This window comes from Hippichthys cyanospilos, chromosome 3 (genome assembly GCF_059441005.1).
Source record: "Hippichthys cyanospilos isolate Australia breed blue-spotted pipefish chromosome 3, RoL_Hcya_1.0, whole genome shotgun sequence".
NCBI classification, from domain to species: domain Eukaryota; kingdom Metazoa; phylum Chordata; class Actinopteri; order Syngnathiformes; family Syngnathidae; genus Hippichthys; species Hippichthys cyanospilos.
In genome coordinates this window covers 1,520,496-1,541,855 of record NC_142371.1, presented here as the reverse complement: position 1 = coordinate 1,541,855, position 21,360 = coordinate 1,520,496, and the positions used below count along the sequence as shown (strand labels likewise).

Below are 21,360 nucleotides of genomic sequence, written 5' to 3'. Positions count from 1 at the left end.
TCCAATACAAGAAAGTCTTTTTTTTTCTTTTTTTTTTACTTGTCACTGTGGCAGTCTCATGACCTAGTGTTTAGAGACACAAACAAGTTTTTGTAGAAGATGTCCTATCTACTGATGTACAACATAAAAAAAAAGATGTCTCATGTTGAAATTTGGACGTGAATTAGACTGACCAAAATAAATGAATGTATTGAAGTCATCAAAACTTTAGTGAAGTCAGGTCTGCTATTGCAGGTGTCCCCAACCACATGTCGGTAACTCGTTACCAGTCCATGAATCAGGGTATCGGACTGGACTCGGAATAATGAATTATATCAGTTTTATGTATTATCTAAGACTGAAATATATTTTATTTTTAAAAAAGCTTTTGAAAACTGATTTGGTCACTTGACAGACAAAATTTCACCCACAGAGTAGCAAAATAAGTACGAAACAGACGTCTTTGGAAAACTTAGTTGGGAGGGCAAAAAGGCTTGGTGAAGAAACAGGAGAAAAGCCTACAACTTGGAAGAAAAACCAGGAGTCCTACTTGAAATAATGATTTATTGTAATAAGGAGTTTGAGCGCTACTTTTGAGCCAAAATAGGTGAAATCAGCACTCTTGGAGATTGCTAATGACGACGGCCTTAAAAGTATGTGTGAGATTTCCGACATCCTGACTTTATGAAGCTGGGTTTTTTGCAATGATTGCAATAAAAAGGAAACACCAGAATTGACTGGATACAATTAACATACATTTGGTGTCATTGTCTCCCATCACTCCAAGATCCTTGTTTGTTGCAGAAAAACAAGCTTGGGGCTCCCGTTAAATTGGGGTTATGGTGAGTTCAAATTTTATGTGCACTTTATATTCATTTTGTGTCGTATCTGTATATTATTTTGAAGAAATGTATACTCAATCCTGGGTCGTGATAAAATTGTCAAGCATTGTCCGGTTAATGGTGATAAAAAGGTGGGGGACCACTGCTTAAGAACATTCACATCTTTTAAGTAAAACAAGAAGTTTTGGTTTAAAGTCATGGCAGAATACCCTGAGATCGCCGCCAGAGCACTTGAGAGACTGTTTCCGGTTTCTGTTTTCTGCAAAAACAAAACGACTGCGTCGACTAGATATAAGCACCACACTTCAGGTGATATTTTTGTCTTTCGTCACTCCTAGATGGTCCCTGCTTGTTGCAGAAAAACAAGCTAGGGGCTTCCATTAAATTGTCATTAATAGTGAGTTTGAATTTTATGTGCCAAGGGCCACCATAAAATCGTCAAGCGTTGAGCAATTCGGGGTTGACAAAGAGGTTGGGGACCACTGTGCTATAGGATTCTAGTTCAAACTAAACTCGAACACAAACATTATCTGCTGTAAATCGAACTGTGTAAACCAACTATTCCTTTGCATAGCTGAATGATCGATAACAGTGTTCTCAGGTAAAAAGGTGGATTACATCGCCACCAGAGGAGGCAACCCAAAAAGAATATTCAACATATAAACTTGTGTAGATATTAGGCACGGGGCGAGATTTTGACACAAAGGCTTTTATTTTGAAGTTGTTACCGGAAAGTACAATGTCGCAACAATAGCTGCCTTTATACTCCACAACCTGTTGTGGCAGTTGAGTCATGAGTTGCGACCCGATACAAACAACACAACCTTGTCCCGAGATTACATTTAATCGACAATTCAGCATGTGAAAAAAAAAAAAAACTTAATTAGGCTAGAACTTTATTGTATGCCGCCTGTGGCCAGCATTCAGCGCAGGCACTAGCTAGCAGCGCTCGAGCGCTATATATCGGCAGGTGATGACAGTCGGATGACTCTGCATGCTTTGATGCTGACAGCCTGACTTGCCGTTCATACTCTTGAAGATACTTTTGAACAAAACACGCTGACTCAATAGTATGTTCCGTGGTCCCGACGTCACTTTGTGCATGGGAAGAGTTATCTAATATTTCAGTACATATTTAACTAAAAAAATGTTAATTATCAATGACGTAGGTCATTCAATGGAAATATTTCTTTTCGTCTGTTGTCTAATCAACCAAAACTGTGGTTACACCACCCGAGGTGCAAAATAGCTAGTAGGTGGTCTAAAAAACTGGTCTACTTTTTGTAACCAAATTAGCAGTTGCACCACAGGACAAATCTCGCTGCGTCGGCCGGAACACCCAGTTAAGTGTAGGCCAGGGGTGGTCAAATCCAGTCCCCAAGAGCCTCAAAACAACCTTCCAACAACACACCTGATTCAAATGATAAGCTCATCAGCGTGTATTGGTTGAAGGGAAGCATGGAAAACAGGCTGGATTGTGGCTCTCAAAGACCGGACCACCCCAAACTTGGAGTAGACGGTCAATCAAATTCACAAACATGCTAAATTAGACTTGCATTGGCATGAAAAAGTACCATATTTTCCGCATTATAAGGCGCACTGGATTATAAGGCGCACCCTCAATTAATGACATATTTTCAAACCTTTTCAATCAAAACATTGTTATACTCAAGGTAATAACAATAATAACTCAAATAATAACTCTAAAATCTCAATAGCATAATAACTCAGTCAACTTGACCAACCTTGTTCAACTGTAAACACTCAAAAGTAATAGGTAAAGCTTACTTTATCACTTCATTCCCCATCTATGAATCCCAATCTCAATATTGATCCATATATAAGGCGCACCTGATTATAAGGCACACCATTAGCTTTTTAGAAAAATTAAGGCTTTTAGGTGCGCCTTATAGTGCCAAGCACTCATACGCCAGTTCACCAAACTAGGGCTAATAACTTTCCTTTTAACTTCTTTAACCTTCGACTTTCAGAAATATGGGTCTCAACTTAACAAAGGAAAACACCTTTTTCCAACTGGTGGTGAATGGCAAGATTAAACAGAGGTCCAAGAACTTTTGACCCCTCCATTTTTGACTGTAACCCATTATGACATTGACACTCCCACACAACCACAACACACAGGATACCGTCCAACGTCACCCAATCACACAAATTAATGCTCTGACATCATGGCCAAGAGGTCCATTGAGCAAGAACAGCTGTCTGGTAGTTACCACAAAGAGTGTGTGACGCAAAAGTGTGGGTCAGCGAGAGTGTGTGTCAAGTTTTGAGTGTGTGCCGCTACTGCGTAAGAAAGTAGGTCCGCACAGCCTCGGTGTGGTCAGTGTGGGAGAGATGAGTCACAAGGTCGTTCTGAAGTTACATTCCAGTGTTGGGGGAGGAAGAAGGCAGAGATACATAAAAACCGTATGAGAAAATAAAAGCCAATAAGAAGTCAGAGTGGCAAAAAAGAAAATGACTTATCATACAGACGTACGCAATTTAGTTCCTAAAATAACAGCTTCCTAATCCAAGTGACGGTGCAGTAGCTAGTAATAAGGAGAATAGTGTCTCCATTGTTGCCATGGTTACCCTAGATTACATATTTTTGTGGCCTATAACAGTGGTTCTCAAACTTTTTACAGCAAGCTCAACGTAAAAAAAAAAAATCGAACCAGTACCACCCACATTGTAGCTTACTTTAATTTCTTAGATACTTACTGATTACCTTTCTTTTTTTTTTAAACCTTGCACTTGACAAATACGCCATATATTACAAAAACCACAACTAATACTAAAACTAATCAAATTGGAACTAAACGAAACATTCTTATGAAAATAAAAAACTAACCAAAATGTTAAGAAAACTAATTAAAACTATTCAATTACAAAAAAAGGCAAAATGAAAAAAAATACGGAATATCCAATCCATAGAATGAATATAATGAATATAAAAAAATATAATAACCCTGGCATTACGACCAAAATCTAGTAGTGTAAAAACCCAAATTGTCATTAAAAAATAAACATTTTAGGCATAAGAAATATGATTCATGGTATTACAAGGAATGGTGTACAGTTCAAATATTAACACTGCAACAAAAAATACAAAAGGAATTTAGTATTGCACTACAAAGTTAAGAAAAAAGAAAGCTACTTCAGACTCTTTTGCATAGCATTTAAGGACAGTGTGTCACCACTTATATCTTAGACTATAAATGGAAAGTAGTGTTTATTCAAATACATATTTTTTGTGTGATAGATAGGTAGATGGATGGACGGATGGACGGACGGACGGACGGACGGACAGAGAGATAGATAGATAGATAGATAGATAGATAGATATAGATAGATAGATAGATAGATAGATAGATAGATAGATAGATAGATAGATAGATAGATAGATAGATAGATAGATAGATAGATAGATAGATAGATAGATAGATAGATAGATAGATAGCCTTTATTATCATTACAGCTGTACAAGTTCAAGGTATGACATTTTGACACATGGCTTTTTCGTCTCATTATAATAGCTTGCGTATCGATGGCATATGGAGACCAAGTCTAGAGAAATACTCATTTTCTTGCTTTTGTACTAAGCTTGACTGCTCTGTGGTTAATTTTCAAAATGTGCAATGATGATCTAACAGTACGTGAAGAGTCAACTCCACTGGGGCAAAGACGGAAGGAATCTTGCCCAGACATTCCATGGAACCCATTCCCAAGGAGTTTCCACTATTCCGCTGCCTTGATGGGAGGGTTTTAAGTCCAAAATAAAGGAGACACTCAAGTTGACATCTTACACTTTAACACTTTAACCGAGCAAATAAACTTCTTACGTAAAACTATCTACTTAAATAAACTACACACTACGAAAAATAACAATCTAGGAGTAAACGTATATAATATAATCAGGAATGCTATGAAAAAAAAATTCACGATAGTGTTATTTTGTTTCCAGGAATATAAAACAATAACCTGTTGATTATGTTGAAAACACATAACATTTTATTCAGAAACTCCAGAAGTTAGACTGTGTGACATCATCATTTTTCATTTCATTTCATTTCGTTTCATTTCTGGCTGGAAAATGCACATCGATATAAAACTTACCTAATGAAAGCCATGCAACATTTTGCAAATTACTCACTACAATACAATTCACCAATGAATTGATTTGTCTTTCAATTAATTTGCCCTTATTTGAAAAGGAAAAAATACTGTTTTTGTCACAGCTCACTAGAAAACCGCAACGCAACAGCACATCCAACATTGTTCTGGAGATGGACATATTTGTTCCAGTAAGACTGTCTAAATGCTTTTTTGGATGAATGGGCAAAAGGTTGTACAGACACACTCACTGATCCTGCAAAGGCTTCTCAAAGGAGAATATTGTAGGTTACAGTATGGGTACAGTATGTGTAATCATCAAGTACCAACTCCTGTTAAACTCATTGTCATTGGATTTGTGTCTTGGTTGTTGCGTCTTCTGATGTCTCTCTTTCTGTGATTCTGTGTTTCTGTGTTTGTACGAAAGACTGTGTTCTGCACAATTCATCAATGCTTAGCCATCGTGGAATCAAAAGTTACACATTAAGACATTCACTGTTGCGTCAGTCAAGAGGATGGATACATTATATATATATATATATATATATATATATATATATATATATATATATATATATATATATATATATATATATATATATATATATATATATATATATATATATATATATATATATATATATATGTTTTTTTGTGGTCCCAAGTCTTTGTCAGACAGTCCATAGATACCATGCCAATTCAAAATAGTGGCCAGGGGCATTTACTTGTCCCACTGTAATTGGGGTGAGTGTGTGTGCATGTGCACGTGTGTGTTCTCCCTGGCCCCCATTTGGAAAGTACACTCGAGCAGTATTATGTGGCTGTTTCCACAGTGGAAGCCTGTTCCTGGATACGAGGCTGCAGTGGAAGTTCCCCTTCACGGAGGGAAGGACCAGGAGGGGGGAAACAAAAGACAGGGAAAAAGGAAAGAGAGCACAGAGGAAGGAGTGAATGGAAGGTTTAAGGAGAAGTCAACACAGGATTTCCTCAGATAACCGGACAGGTGTAATTTAGAGTCAGGCGAGTGGTGCAGTGAAGTGAAGGTGAGTTGGAGTTTAGAGCTTTGTCCTGCGCTGACCTGAGGGTGGTACAGCTGTACTGTGATATTACGTATGATATGTTAGATTTTGAGCTGTCAAAATTCATGGATTAATTCAAATGAGGGGAAGGAATGGCCATTAAGTCAGTTAGCAAAATTAATCAACAACTATAATTGAGTTTGGAGTCTTTATTTAACCTAAAAATGAAAAATTCCTCAGATGTCATCTTTCGTGAAAGCAGACTGTTTATCTTCTGTTTGTTCAAAATGAGACATCAGCAAACATCTGCTTTTAATTTGAAAAACGATGACTGAACCAGTAACTGAAAAGGTTTCCACAAAGTTGGTGAGGGCAGTACAGCATCACGTGTGGCATTGTTCCATTTGTTGTTCTTGTTGTTTTCCACTAAATAATATGAAATAAGCAACAGTAATTGGGGAGAAATGTTTATTTATTGCAATTAGCTCCATGAGTTTGTTTGTAAGTATATTTATCATGATATTTGTCATTTCAAATATTTAAATTCAACGATATGTGCATGGTGGCTTTGCCGCTTTTATTTACTAATTAGGTTCTAAAATTAAAAATAGTCGCGGATCTTTGGTTTTGTTTTTCATCCCAGTGACGCCAAAGTGAGCAATAACATCACACTGGAACTCAGCCAAACCAACAGGCATTGCGCTTAGGCTTCCAGTCGTGTGGCAAAATAGAAGAAGCCAAAACAAAAGACATGGGGAAAATAAAATGTTCCAAATCAGTTACACAGTATGCTAAAATCCATTTTTACAAAGACAATAATGTTCACTGTCTGAACTGTTTCCAAAAAAACTGTGTTGCAGAGTGACTACAAGGGTCGATCTCGAGGTTAAGTTACAGGATTTGTAAGAAGACATTTTAAGCACCAACAAGCTTGCACTGGTCCACCAAGTCTTGTAATACCACAACAGTGAGTCAGAGTAACATAAAGCAGCCCGAGTCTTAGCCGCCAGTAGCAAGTAGGCAATAAACTCACTCTATATGTGCCGACGTTTATTTCTGTAGCAACACAAAGAATCTATGACAGTCCATTGAGGAATATCATTTGAGTGAGCAGAGTTGGAATAAGAAGTCCAGCATAGTCTTCTTTTCAGACCTTAACACTATCAGAAGTATTGACCTTTTCTTTTTGTCATCGTAATTAGATAAATATTGATTATGAGCTGTTACAGATGATGGCGAGAAGCACTTATTTTTGCCCATGTGGGCAACAAGGTTTACCATACAAAACAAGCAGTGTCTGGATGCAACTTTCTATGTATTTACAGTATCATCACTTAGTCACAAGATGAAAAATTAAAAAAAAAGGTTACGGCCTCTGCTAGGCTGCTGCCTTTTGTTGGGAAAACTGATCAAACCTCACTCCGATTCTGTATGATGATGAAAATTAGAGTTAACGTTAGGATTCTTTGCAAACATCGGATGTCAGCAACAACTTGTAACTGCTTTTATGGCCACTGCATTCCCGCTAAATAAATGAGTGGTTAGAGTCATGGGGAGTGGCAAGCTAAGTACTTGATCTGCAGGTATGCAGCTGGCTGAGCATCAGTAGAAACAATTTGGCACTCCTCCATCCTGGACTATCGTTATGGAATTTTATTTTTACTGATTTCACACGAAGGATTTCTGGGAGTTTCACAATCAAACCCACAGGGGGAAGAAACCACTGGCCGCAGATGAGTGTACTGTTTCCTTATCTGTGAATTTGCAAATTCAGGTCGTCGCTGTCCAAAATTGAGTTAGCTTGAATGACATTCAAGTGTCAGAATTGGGAGACACAGTTATGTATTGTACTTTTAAGCAAGGTTATCCAAACTTGGTCCTCGAGGGCCGGTATCCGGCATGTTTTTCAGTTGTTTTTTGCCGACACATCTGATTCAGATGATCAGGGTTGTTCTGCTGAGCTTGCTAATCGGGTGATCATTTGAATAAGGTGTGAGGAAGGAAACATGGAAAACATGCAGGATACCAGCCCTCGTGGACCGAGTGTGCACACCCCTGCTTTAAAGTATAGTCATTTACAATATGTTGTATCTGTTATGGATAGAACAAGACACAAATCCCACGTGACGAGATGTTTCACAGGATTGAGTCCACGAAACGCGATTTTTGTTCATATGATTTTTTTCAGTTTTCAAAACAGTTTACTTTTACTTTTTTAGGCAGCAGTCAAATGTGAACATAAATGGAGAGTCAAGCTCATTTTTCAACTGCAGCTGAGAAATTTCCTCTTTACTGAATAGTTTAACAGAATGCATACTATACTGTACAGCTCATGTTAGTTGCAGTATATGGCGTAATTTTATTTCTGTGATTACAAATGGTCTTGGTCTTGTCTGCCAATATTGTACCTTCCCTTTCTTGAACCGAAAAACCAAAATATCGCCATAGGTGATTTGAAAGTAATCGGAGCAGGCTATATTTCTCCTGTAGGGCTGCAGATATTGTTTTTGATATTCAGATTAAAAAAAAAAAAAAAAAAAAGGTTTGCTTGGTGACAAATAAATATATCAAACACATTTCAACTTAATTTTAAACAACATTAATAATTTTTCATTGTCATTTTTTTACATAAATATAAACTACGATTTTAGACCACTCCATAAATTTTAGTTGATTCCAACCACAGAATGTACATTTGAGCCAGCCTGGTTTGTTCAAAAGTGATCAGTGGGAACAGCAACTGTCAGGATATCAGCGTGTTCAAAGTGTTCAGTCATTGACATCTACTGAAATGCCTTTGAAAGTAGTCCAACTCCTTTCATATGCCTATATGAAGTAGCAAGGGTGCTTAAATGCATCACCCGCGGGCTATTGGTGATCACCTAGCTATTTTGATCACCCGCTTGACATTACACAAAAAAAAAAAAAAAAACTCAGACGAAAAAATTAACGTCAATCAAGTAAAAAAAAATGTCAATTAAAAAAAAAAAAAACACACGTCACTCATCACTTAATTGTTGTTCTTTAGTGCCCCGATAGGCAGTGCATTTTCCCATATGTCTAGTGTCTGTTTTTCTTTTTTTGTCTATCCACTGTGCCTCTTATAGTTTGGAGAGGGTCACATAGCAACGTACTGAAAATTGTTTCCCAGATTAATAAAAGGTTCATAATTATCCAGCCATAGAAACTGAATAAACCAGTGCTATAATGCATGTGCATACAGGCAAATAACCTACGTAAGGTGCCTGGAGCTGAGCTAAATTGTCCATGCCTCTGAATTGTACATACCTCTAGTTAACCATATGTAAATGCATTCTGTCTCATTAAACCTATAGAAGCTTTTCATTCATTTATTTTAAAGACAAAATTGATGTTGGGCTTGAAATAAACAGTTAAAGATGTTATACCATTGTTGCAAATATAAAAACAGCAGGTGTCTTAACAAAAGATACTATGTGATGAGCTCCAGTGAAAAGTACTGTACAGGTATAAGTAATTATAGCCCACTGCACAAAACCCATGCTAAACAATTACTGTATTGAGTGCAATCATTTTTGGGAGGGGCTGTCCTGACTCACACAAATTAACTACTATCCAGCTGCTACTACAAGGTGTGCTAACACAAAATAAGCATCTTAGTTTTACTTTTGCTTTTGACAAGACAGCGTACCAATGTGGTCTGACTGTCACTTGCAACACAAAAAAATGGCAACCTCAGCATAACCTTCATGGGTGTTTCAGGTCGGCGTGAGAAAGTTACAGGTCAAAAATTGGACACATCTCATTCAATGAGACCTCTTTATTTTCATGACTGTTTCCATTGTAGATTCTCACCAAAGGCATCAGACCTATCGATGAATACAGGTGGATTTATGAACAATACTTAACAAAAAGTTAAATAGTTGAAAACCTATATATATATATATATATATATATATATATATATATATATATATATATATATATATATATATATATATATATATATATATATATAATATATATATATATACATATATATATATATATATATATATATACTCACACACACACTGTATATTAAAGTTGAAGTGAGGGTTGCCGGCGGCTGCATATAAACATCCAGAATTAAGAAAGTGTGGCCCTTATGATGCAAGACATATTGGAATGTGACAATTGAAAGGTAGAGAGCTGTAATTATCCAAGCGCGTAATCAACTAAATGCATTCGCTGATACACTAACCGCTTGTTCAACTTGCTGAGATTGTGTTGAAGGATGTGTCGTGGACCGGTTTGAGTGGCTGCTTTGAGACACCCCACCAAGCTATGCTTGGGATGAAAGTGAGATCAAAATTTGACACAACATTTATTGCATGTTATTAAAAAGATAAGCTAGTTCTTTTCTTCATTGTTAAACTTGGATTTTACTATCTTCTTTTTTTTGGGTAAGGGAAAATTCAGGATAGTTATCTAAGATCAATTGCTTTATAAGGTCTAAGTAGGGAAGTTGCTAAAATAGTTTCATTAAACTCTAACCACACATTTTTCAAAAGCAAATGACTTTTATTAAGGGTTAGCATCGTTGCGTGATCAAGTACTCATATTAAAACATTGCACAAAATACCCTGTCTGCAATAATAGAAAACTTAGTGATAAATTGATAACTATGAATCTATTTCAAGGGTATCCTCATACCAGAAAAACTGAAAAACAAACTGACAGCTGTGAGTTCAATTAAGAACACACAGAGGCCGATCACAAAAGTCTATCTGTTCCTTTTGTATTGTAAAAGGGTCCAGTTTATAGTGCGGCAGGAAAGAGTGGTCTGGGGTATACCTTGAGGTTGTTTTACAGTACTGGGAAGAACAGAACCAAGCAGTCACATACTTAGCTTCAATACATTGTTCGATGTCAAAATGACAAACATTCTTTGTGTTGAATACCATGTGCCGAGTGAAACAAGGACTTTGAAAATCCCATCATTGCTCTCAACAAGATAAGCCAGTTCTATGATGACAATACTTGAACTTTGGCTGGAGTTGGGGGAGTGGAATGAATTGTGGTGAAACTGATTTGACATTCAAAAGGTGTCCCGTGCCTCCTATAGCCATGTCACGCTCAATCTATTTCCCCACTTTATGATGCCTGCCTTCACTGTGTTCATTGGTATATTTAATACCTTAGAAAACCGTTTGTACTGTTCTTCAGACGGATTTCTTTGAACAATTATATTTGTATTGATGTGGAAGCTCTCTGTGGATCATGGCTTGTGTTGAAAAATACTACAAATACGTCATCAAACCACTACTCAAACAGCTGGACTTTATTTTAGGTGAATCAGAGCCCCTTAAAATGAAAGCAAGTGTGGGCGCTGACTAACATTTAACATACAGTAGCTTGAAAATCATTAGTAAATTCTGTAGACGGTCACATTCACAGTTTCTGAATAGCAGTGCTTCTCAACTATATTTTGCAAAACCCCTCTTAGGAAAGAGAAAAAAAATCACCCGTGACTGTTAATAAGATCATTATCTATTTAAAAATGTGAGTATCCATTTTAACATAAACAAATATATGTGTGTGTGTGTGTGTGTACAAGTTCAACAAATGTTAACTTTTAAGCCTAAATGTTAACACTTTTGGGGTCATTTGCTCCCCCCTTGGCAGCGCACAAGGAGCCCAATGAATGAAAATGGATCGAATCAAGATACAGAAAGCCTAAAGTTAGAGATTATAAAATAGAACAAGACAATTAAAAAACATCCATCCATTTATCAATCTTTAGAGTCGCTTATCCTCACAAGGTTCGCAGGGTTGCTGCTGCTTATCCCAGCTGACTCCGGGCTGTAGGCGGAGGATACCCTGAACTGGTCGCCTATCAATTAATTCCAGGGCACAATGGGACCAACAACCATTCACACCCCCAACCACATCTAAGGACAATTTAGTGTGTCCAATACACCTGCCATGCCTCTTTTTGGAGTGTGGGAGGAAGCCACAGTGCCCGGAGAGAACTCGGGTCTCTTAACTGTGATGCGGACGTGCTGACCACTCATCCAACCGAGCTGACCTTAAAAAAATAAATAAATAAACACCGTGCTTTAATTATGACTGTAAATAATAGATCACAGTGAACAGAGTGTGAGTAGTTTTTCATTCAACCACAGCTAATAATCGATTCACTAACTTAAAAGTTGTTCACTCCCTTCAGTGTACCAACAGCCAGACAACATGTAACGGTTAGTGTGTGGCATTCTACTGCATCATCAGAAGATCCAAAATGGACCAAAATACCACATAAGCGTTAAGGTCACCACCATCCTCTTCAGTGGGAGGCTGAGTTGTGTGTTTCGACATCAATAACAAAACAATGTCATGTGTGTTCCCCTTTCTACAGTCTCCCTGAAAATGCCCTTTAAACAACTGCGTACACAGTAGTGACTCACTGGTCTTCCCTTACAAAGACTATCCCGTGCCCCCGCAAATTTAGGGTTGGTTGGTAATACCTCTAAAAGTGTCATCCAACCATGTGTTGCCGTTGCTCAAGAGCAAGATTGCTTCAAGTTCTGCTTTTGGTAACCAACCAAACCAAGGGTGGCCAAGTGCAATCATGAAGAGCTACAATCCAGCCTGTTTTTGATGTTTCCCCTCAACCATCACTCCTGATGATTTGCTCATCACCATGCTTTGCAGAATCCAGATAACAACCCAGCACTTGTTATTTTTTTTCCTCTTTTTTGGACTAAACTGTCACCTTTAAAAACATTGTTGGACAAAAAAGTAGTTAACAGTTGTTGAAATTTGGTTTATATAGCATTTTTTCTTTTGTTAATATTAAAAAGGATATTCTTTTGGGTATACTTATACAATTTTTATAGATGATAATCTAATGTATAGTCAGCGAATGGAGTGGGCGGAGTGTGGAAGATTTTCCTAGGGGAGCTTTGAAAAACACAATTTAGAAGCACTGGTCTAAAGTAAACACTTTATCATTTTGGGATACGAACTGTAATCATGGCAGTCCTCAGTCTCAATTTAAAGCAGTTAAGCCTCTAAAAAAATATGGAAAAAAAATGCCTACTGTATATACTCTTACATTTGCGTACAAAATTAGTATAGGCTACAGAGCATTTATGGAGCCTGAGAATTATTGGCGGAATAGCCTTTAAGGTTATCATGGTATAATGTAATTTTGAATCATGCTTGTAAATGTTACTACACTTTGACTTGTGCACCAGAGTTTAAAGAAAATCAAGAAGTGTGGGAGGAAGCGGGAGTACCCGGAGAGAACCCATGCGTGCTTGAGAACATGCAAACTCCATACAGGAAGGCCTGAGCCAGGTGGATTTGAATTTGGGTTCCTGAACTGTGAGGCAGACGTGCGAACCACTCAATCACTGAGCCGCCCTGAGATTGTAGCATTTGTCAGAACTATCGCAAACCAATCTTTTCTTTAAATCACTGAGCCTGAGGTTCTCCTTCATTTGCTTGGCATGCATAATTTGAGGAAATACAGAGCAAAGTGAAGCAAATATTCAAAGCAAATATTAGTCTAAGATTTGTTTGAGACAGATGAGGTAAATAATGCTACTTTTCAGATGCAGTGCTTGGGACAGCTAAATCTTCAGCTGTATTTTAGTTTACTCCATATTTTATTTTTGTTTTGTTTCCACAACATGAAACAGTGAATACAGTCCCAATTTTAAGTATTAAGATACAGGATAATCGTTCGATAGGAAAAATGACATTCCTTGAATAAACTCTTTTAAACAATGCAAATGAAGCCATGGCATGAGGTAAAATCTGCCCAGTGGCAGTTTTAACTTCAATACACTCATAAACTCCATATGTATGCAAAAACAATGAAGAGAAAGGTGTGCACCCAAAGTGGGAGGACGGGGGAGGTCTCTCTGACACTGTTACACAACCTTTGAATAACTAATTCACGAGGCTAGATTTTACCAGCGTAACAATAAAGAAAGGTGATAAATCTGCCAAAGAACAAGCGAGGGGAGAAGACGACGGAACATTACGCAGACTTTGCATCACTCCATGTGGAAATGCACCCTGGTGAGGAAAGCACCAAAACATGCGATAGCATCAACTAATGGCTCAGTGCGGTATACTGTACGTCCGCCTGCGTCGTGGCTCATGGAAACACCTCTCGCCCCTCTCCTGTCTTTGGGCACTGGGCTGATAAGGCAAGGGTGGCTTGCGTTACTCCACTTGGGCAATCCCGGGTGGGGGATTCCCCCCGGGGTGTGTGCGTCCACGGAAAAGGAAGAATGCCACCATTGAGCAATGTGCCACCGCAACGGTAACCCCCTCCCCCGCACGCCCTCCTCTTCCTTGTGCTCTGACGTACAGTTGCAGTAGATTTGGTGACAGTGAGATAAAAGCCTTCCTCTGTTTCCCCCTCCGCCTCTGTCTGTGCTCTCTCGCTCTCCGGTGTCACCGGAGTGCTGAGTGCTGCCGCTTTGGCCAATCCACATAGAGGCCTCATTCAAAGTGACACAATCACTTTTCACTCGTGCTCTGCGATAAACCAGAGTTCACTGCATCTTGGTGCTGTGTGTCCGCTGCTAAGATGCTGGAACGGCTCACAAACTGACTCTTGGTCTGAAGGAGGAAACTGTCCTGGCCGTAAATCTGACACGACTGAATAGTGCGTAGGTGCAAAACACTTCTCTCGCACTACATTAAAATTGTACTTGGTACTGACAAAGCCAAATTAATTCTAATCAAGCCAAAGCCGCAAATTGGACTACTTGGGATGATCATTGAGCGTTCAAACAAATTGTGTGGAATTGTTAATCATTAAATCCCAAACATTTAGGGATGGGGCAAGAGCTAGTAAAAGGTCTCGTGCTGTACAGTATTTTTTTTTTTTTTTTGTAATGGAGTACAAGGGACGCTACGCTGCATTTTATTATGCTGCATTACATAAATGCCATGGTCTTCTTTTACTTTGAAGTTTTCCCGACAGCGGAAACTTAACTTTTAACTTTTAAACTCTTAACTTTTTCTACTCCATAAACTGTTGCTCCAGGAGTGAGTCGCGAATCGTGACTCTCGATATAAAGAGCACAAAGTTGTTTTGAATTCACAATCAATTACCTATTGAGGGTGCAAAATAAAAACAATTAAATTATGTTGACATTTTGTTGTAAAGTGCCTGTTGCCAGAGTTTAGCACAGCATCTAGCATAAATTGGCCACTAGCTAGCAGCCCTCGTGCGCCACATAGGTTTGCAAGAGTAGTTGGATTACTTTTCAAAGGCAGTTTAATAGACATAAATGACGGCAGACTTTGATGCTGTCGGCCTGACACTCGTGCCCCTCCTTTGGATCACTTTTGAACAGAACAGGCTGACTGAAATGTGTGTTCTGTGGGTTTGTTGTCACTTCAGGTCATTGACCAAAATTTAAGGGGAGAGAGTTATTTATTGTTATCCGTATACCAAAATCCTCAATAGCTGCAGCCCTACAGAAATAGAGGATGTTCCAATTACTTTCATATCGCCTGTATGGCTTTATTTTGTTTTTTTGAGAGAGCAAAAAACGGTCAAAAATTGGTGGCTAAGACAGTTTGCAAACACAAGCTCTATGCATTTTGTTATCAAGTTAAACGTGACTGATTTCATTCAGTTAGAGAAAAGACCTCAGCTGCAGCTGAAAAATGAGCCTGACTTTCCCTTTACATTAACATTTGCACACTAGATCATTAATTTTCATGCAGTCTGCTCAGGAAAAAGAAACCACTTTCTAGACTAGCATTATTTGACATTACAAATTTTTCAGAAATCTCGTCTCGTTCTCTTTTGACTCAATCTCATGAGACATCCCACACAATTTTTCTTTTTAGTTATTTTGGTCTTTTTTTGGAGTCCAAACATCCCAGGTATTTATTAATACATTTAAAATTATTTTTTTGAATGTTAGTGTTAATAGGATCACTTTTGATTGAGAAGAACATAACGTCCCTGTTGGGTGGAGTCCTGCCATTTCCAAAACCCCTTCTCAAGGAAAACACACCATCTTGCTTGAGCTACCAACCAATGAAATGTTAAAGTTGATATTATACATTATATTGCTACTACATATCACCTACATCAATACAACTCCCCACAATCTCATTCGGTCACCAATTTATTTCATGAAAAAAAAGGGATTTATCACACTGTCATTAATTAGAATCTTAGAGAGACACCAAAGCCGCCAGCTGTGCCCATCAAAGTATACCCTTGAGCTGTGATACCAACAAAGGACAAGGCGCTTATACTTAAAAACTAAAAATTGTTGTGACATCAGCTTTCTTAGTGAGTGATGGATTAAAAAAAAAAAAGAATGGGCCTACTTAGAAAGTGTAATTGGCGGAACATCCCAGTATATCTTTGTGGCGAGCCAATTCCTTCTTCTGCGAAGCATTAAAGCTGTCAAATGTTGACATAAGAAATCTATTCAAATGTGTCCGATACTAGACTGAGGAGTAGAACATCTTGTTGGAAGATAGCGACTCTGCAGTCAAACCTGGTTGACAGCTAACAATTGGACATGCCTAATTCCTACTCACAAATATTCACATATTTAATACATATCCACACAGAATTAAATTAGTGCATTAAATGGATACAATGGCTAATAACAACTGACGAATGAATGAACTGTCATTCACATCAAGGTATTAATTTATTGTCATCAATTCCTATAGACATGAAAAATAACTTTTTACTAGGCTGGCAAGGATTGAGGTATGGATGTTATTCATTGCAAAGGAAATAGATTTGACCTGTGACAATATGCGGGCCACAATTGAACTCACCACGCTTTTCAGTGAAGTTCACTTTTATCCCGCTCCAATGAAAGTCCAGTCCAAATGACCTGTGAAAAGAAAAAAAAATGTTTTTTTGCATGGTATGTATTTTGCCATATTTCACAGTTCTAACGCTTGCTTGCACATTCAAAAAATGTGACTTTCAATCTGTAATATGTGGGAGTCTTGCATGAATTACTGTTTGGCAACCATTCCAAGGGTATGTGCTACCCCAAAGTCGGTTGTCAAGTGTTACAGCTCACCCTTGGTCCTAATGAGAACATGCACAGTAGAAAATGGCTGAAATCGAATATTATTGCGTGTAGAACCATTTGGGGCCAATGAGGAAATAAAACTGCCATCTTATCAACAAAAAATTTAACACCTCACGTTTCTGTTTTGAAAATACTTTACAAGACTTTGGTCAACCCTGTTGTTTGAAAAAGCGCTCTATAAATAAATCTGGATTAGATTGGATTTGGATTGTCTATTAAGGAATGTTAAATCACCTTTTGAATGTTCCATTTTTTTGGCTTCACATGAGAGAAATAATGGAAAATCCAAACTGGAGTTTGATCAAGCACGTTCAAATCAGATCAACGGCTTTTCAATTAACAAACCCGACATTGTGTGCGTAAAACCCCTGGCTGACTTTCAACGCAGGGGAACACTGTTCATTACCAGCACATTTTATTCTATTTTAAGGACATGGTCATAATCTCATATTACTCTACTACAGGTCTGGCGGAATAATGGTGCGGGCTAATCTGGATTTACACGTCATCATGGCAAGGTTACCGGTGAGGCAGCTAAAGAGGATCCAGGTGAAATACACAAACTATTAACGAATTGTGCCCCACAAACAAAGTCTGACTCTATATGACCGAGACATGCCTCGGGGAAAGAACATGAACTGATGCAGGGTCATGCTTGCGCAGATGTCCTCTAAGTACAAACATGAAAAGGCTCTTTTACAAAATAAAGCCAGCCTTTTATAAAAACTTGTATGTGGTGTCCTAATAAATTCTTTACAACTCTTCAGGCAAGCAGAAAAGAACACGACAAACCAAAGAAGGACATGTGATCTATGCATATGCCTTAATGAGAGAAATCAAGATATGTAAGGTGGTCATAATCAGTGGACAAATTGTGTGGTTATACGTCATTATTGTATGCAAAAGATTATGACTGTCAAATCTGGAATTAAGTGTGCCTTGGTTGAAAATTATTGGGTCACAATCCAGCAGGCAAAGACCATGACCGATGCGAATCGTGCAAACACACACTCTTACAAAGTGTGTCACAGCCAAGCTTAGCCAATTCTGAAGAATGCATATTGAATTTCTGGAGTTTTCATTGCATGCTTGAACGACACACATTGAAGTGGGGGGTATCTGACTCACAACAATTGGCACCTATGGACTTATACATTTTTGCTAAACCTATGGCTAATGATGAAACCTAACAAATAATCAACAACACACACTTCAAGGAAGTAGCCACTGAGCACTGAGTCACAGAATGTCACCAGGAGGTTGCGACAGAGCACCGGAAAGACAGTCACAGAAAAGCACAGAAGTGGGTATTCCTCAAATGCATTGGTCAATTTGTCTATCAAATGTTGCCGTCAAATATTCTTTTAGAGAACAGCAAGTTCTAAAATATCAAGATGAGAAGTTTAGATGAGATCAAATCAAGCTGACAGGGCATTTTATACGCATCTTCAGACTTCACTCAAACATACCTTTACCTTTCTGCCACGTATTCACTGTTCTGAAATATTTGAGAGATGTTGTGTATGACTTCAATGGGGATCCTACCCAGCATAGTGATCATGTATGTTGCCTGCCATCTTCCAAATCACTAGCATTGTTTTTCTGCCGCTTAGGTAAACGTGTGGTATACTGTACAGTATAGCCTACTTCTCACATAAATTACTGCCCTCCACCAAGGAACTTGCCCTATGTGAACGTCCATTGAGTGCCTCTTCTGTGTGTGTATATATATATATATATATATATATATATATATATATATATATATATATATATATATATATATATATATAGTAGGTGTATACCAAACAAATTGTGTTTATCTCTGCCAGCGACCCAAGTGAGGATAAGCGGCTATAGAAAGTGGATGGAAGATTGGATGGACATTTTTATGCCACACGTGTAGAGTGGAATTTTGTTGACATAGTGAACAGTTTATTTGCTTGAATTTTAGCGTCTTAGCCCATGAAAATGATATATATGATATGCAGTAGTCTGTTGTAATAGAAAAATGTATTGCTTGTGATTGTCGAAAATACAGGGGAAGAGGACCTTGGGGAGAAATGGTGTGTTAAATCGCAAAAACAATCACCCAGCCCTCTTTCCATTTTATTTAGTGTGAGGTTTTCCCCCCAAAACAAATACCACGTAACTTTTTGGGAGCAGTCTGCGCGCTTCAAACCTGACAACAGACGCTTCCCTCCTCGAAGCACCGACCATCATTGAGTCGCTCAAGCCGCCGCTTGCGCGTCTCCCAAGCTCACCGCGCGACATGCCCAAAGAACGGAGCCGCGCTCCCCAACACCGGTCCCCGTTCAGAGACACTCAAGGGTGGCGAGATTTACTTTCGACAGCTGCTGCGTTCGCTTTTGTCCAGTTGCTTTTAGCGAGTGTGGCGGCAGCGGCAGCGTCAGCTGACTGTAAACCGAGCGTGCGTTCACTTTGAATTTTCAACAAGTCGGTATCCCGTATCGCCTCGCTCGAATGCAAAAGGGGACACGCGGGGAGGCTAAAAATACCTGTCTACGACTATATTTGGCTTGGCCGCTTCACAATTGAGCCGCTGAAATAGTAGGGCCCGCCCCGGTACAATGAATGGACTCCCTTTCAACCTCCTGCCTCCGTCTGCCAGGTGCTAAAATTAGCAACAAAGCTTGCGTCAATCACGAGCCTCAGTGCGTCAAGGCTTTCCCCGCCCACCAGCGCTCGTCATTGGCCAGAATTAGTTCGTTGTCAGAAAAATACGCGCCTCTTCATTGGATGCTAGGATTTTTTTAAGTGTTCTTGAGTGGCTTTTTTAATTTTGTGTTTGTCGTGTACCAATGCCTGCTTGAGCTTCATATCCCTGTTATTGTGAAAACAAACAAACAAACAAAAAAAGTTAACCACACATTTGCCCAAATCCGAAAATGACATTTGGTTTATATTTTATGTTATTTAATAAACAACATATTTTCTGCTTGATAACCACGAGTCACGGGTGTTTTCACTGTCTGTTTAACTTTGTTTGTGCGTCATTGCCTTTCTCCACATGCACAAATCATCCATAATCTGATTTAAATTGGAGAAAGTGCTTAAGGTGTTGAAACAATAATCATTTCAAGCCCGGAAAGAGAAAATCATTTGGTTATGCTTCTGACTAGTTCCATCACCACAGCCATGCTTGTGTTTTTCTGAGGACATTTAAGTACCACAACACACCAAATTCACAAAAACAAGATAAGAGAATTAGGAATTCTCTAGAATTTAAGAGAATTATTTGTTGTATCCAACTGCAACAAAGATTTGTTGTTAAAAATGCCCACGGTGTCCTTTTGTACAAGCCGAAAAAAACCAAGCCTCTGGCAATTTAAAAATTCTTTACACGGAAAAATCCATCCATTCATCATTTTATCCCCACCGGAGTCACGGGCCTGCAAGTGCCTATCCCAGCTGACTACAGAATGTGCACTAAGTGGGACACACCTTGAACTGGTTACCAGCCAATCGCAGGGCACGCAGAAATGAACAACCAATCACGCACCCAATCACACCTAAGGACAATTTAGTACATCCAATACACCTGCCATGCATCATTTTGGAATGTCACAAGATAAATTGATTTTGTAGGTTTAAAGCTATGAGCATGTTAATATTTTCCTACTTGGGCGTTAAATTGAAGTTGCAAAATGTTTTACTCTTTTGTTGTCATGGTTTGTTTAGTTTACTTGTCATAACCCTGTGTGCTGTATAAAATGGTGAGTCTATATATGGAAAATTCCCAAAATACCTGATTTTGTAGCGCATTCCAGTCCAAAAAATACTGTAGTGGTTGAATCTTTTCCTATTTGCGGTTTGCAAAAACTGCTTGCAAAATTGGGAGGCACCCTTACTTCTATTTTACCAAAATATGAACTATTGCAACCAAAATATTGCAACTTTCATGTTTAAATGAAGAGTCAGTTCAACTCAAAAAGGGAATAGATTCTTCTTCTTTTTTTACTGTCTGTCTAGAGCGTTCTTTTTAATTTTGTTGCAAACTGGAAATAAAGATTCCATTATAGTTTCATCCAAGCCCCTCAAGCTCTTCATAACACACAGCCTATGAATGTGCCTGGGAATGAGTCAAAATTGACACCTCGTCAGTCACACCTTCTGTCTGATTATTTGTTTTTTTGGGCATGGTGGATTCCTAAGAATCTGAATTAGAGACAGGGGCGTAGGTATTTGGTGTCCAAGCGTGGCCCATGCCATCCCCTTAAACAACATTTAAAATTGTGAATGATTATGAAAAATAAATAAATTGCATCCAATAAAACAAGCTCTGTAATATGTTACTTTTGAATAAGTCTCTTATCTGCT

At 38.4% G+C, this 21,360-nt stretch overlaps 1 protein-coding gene across 5 annotated transcripts in view; it reads right to left on the bottom strand.

The window, feature by feature from the left end:
• The window catches only part of LOC148425374 (alpha-1,3/1,6-mannosyltransferase ALG2-like), a 68,940-nt gene extending 49,281 nt beyond the window's left edge, over window positions 1-19,659 (bottom strand). For 4 of the 5 annotated variants that reach the window (XM_088412134.1, XM_088412133.1, XM_088412136.1 and 1 more), the window contains exons 1-2: window positions 19,539-19,659; window positions 16,754-16,812 (exon numbers count right to left, since the gene is read on the bottom strand). The gene's annotated coding sequence lies outside the window, so the exon portion shown is untranslated. Of the gene's footprint in view, window positions 1-16,753; window positions 16,813-19,364; window positions 19,439-19,538 lie in introns of those variants that run through there. The other variant, XM_088412137.1, reaches the window with a different exon arrangement.
• Between the last annotated feature and the right edge of the window lie 1,701 nt (window positions 19,660-21,360).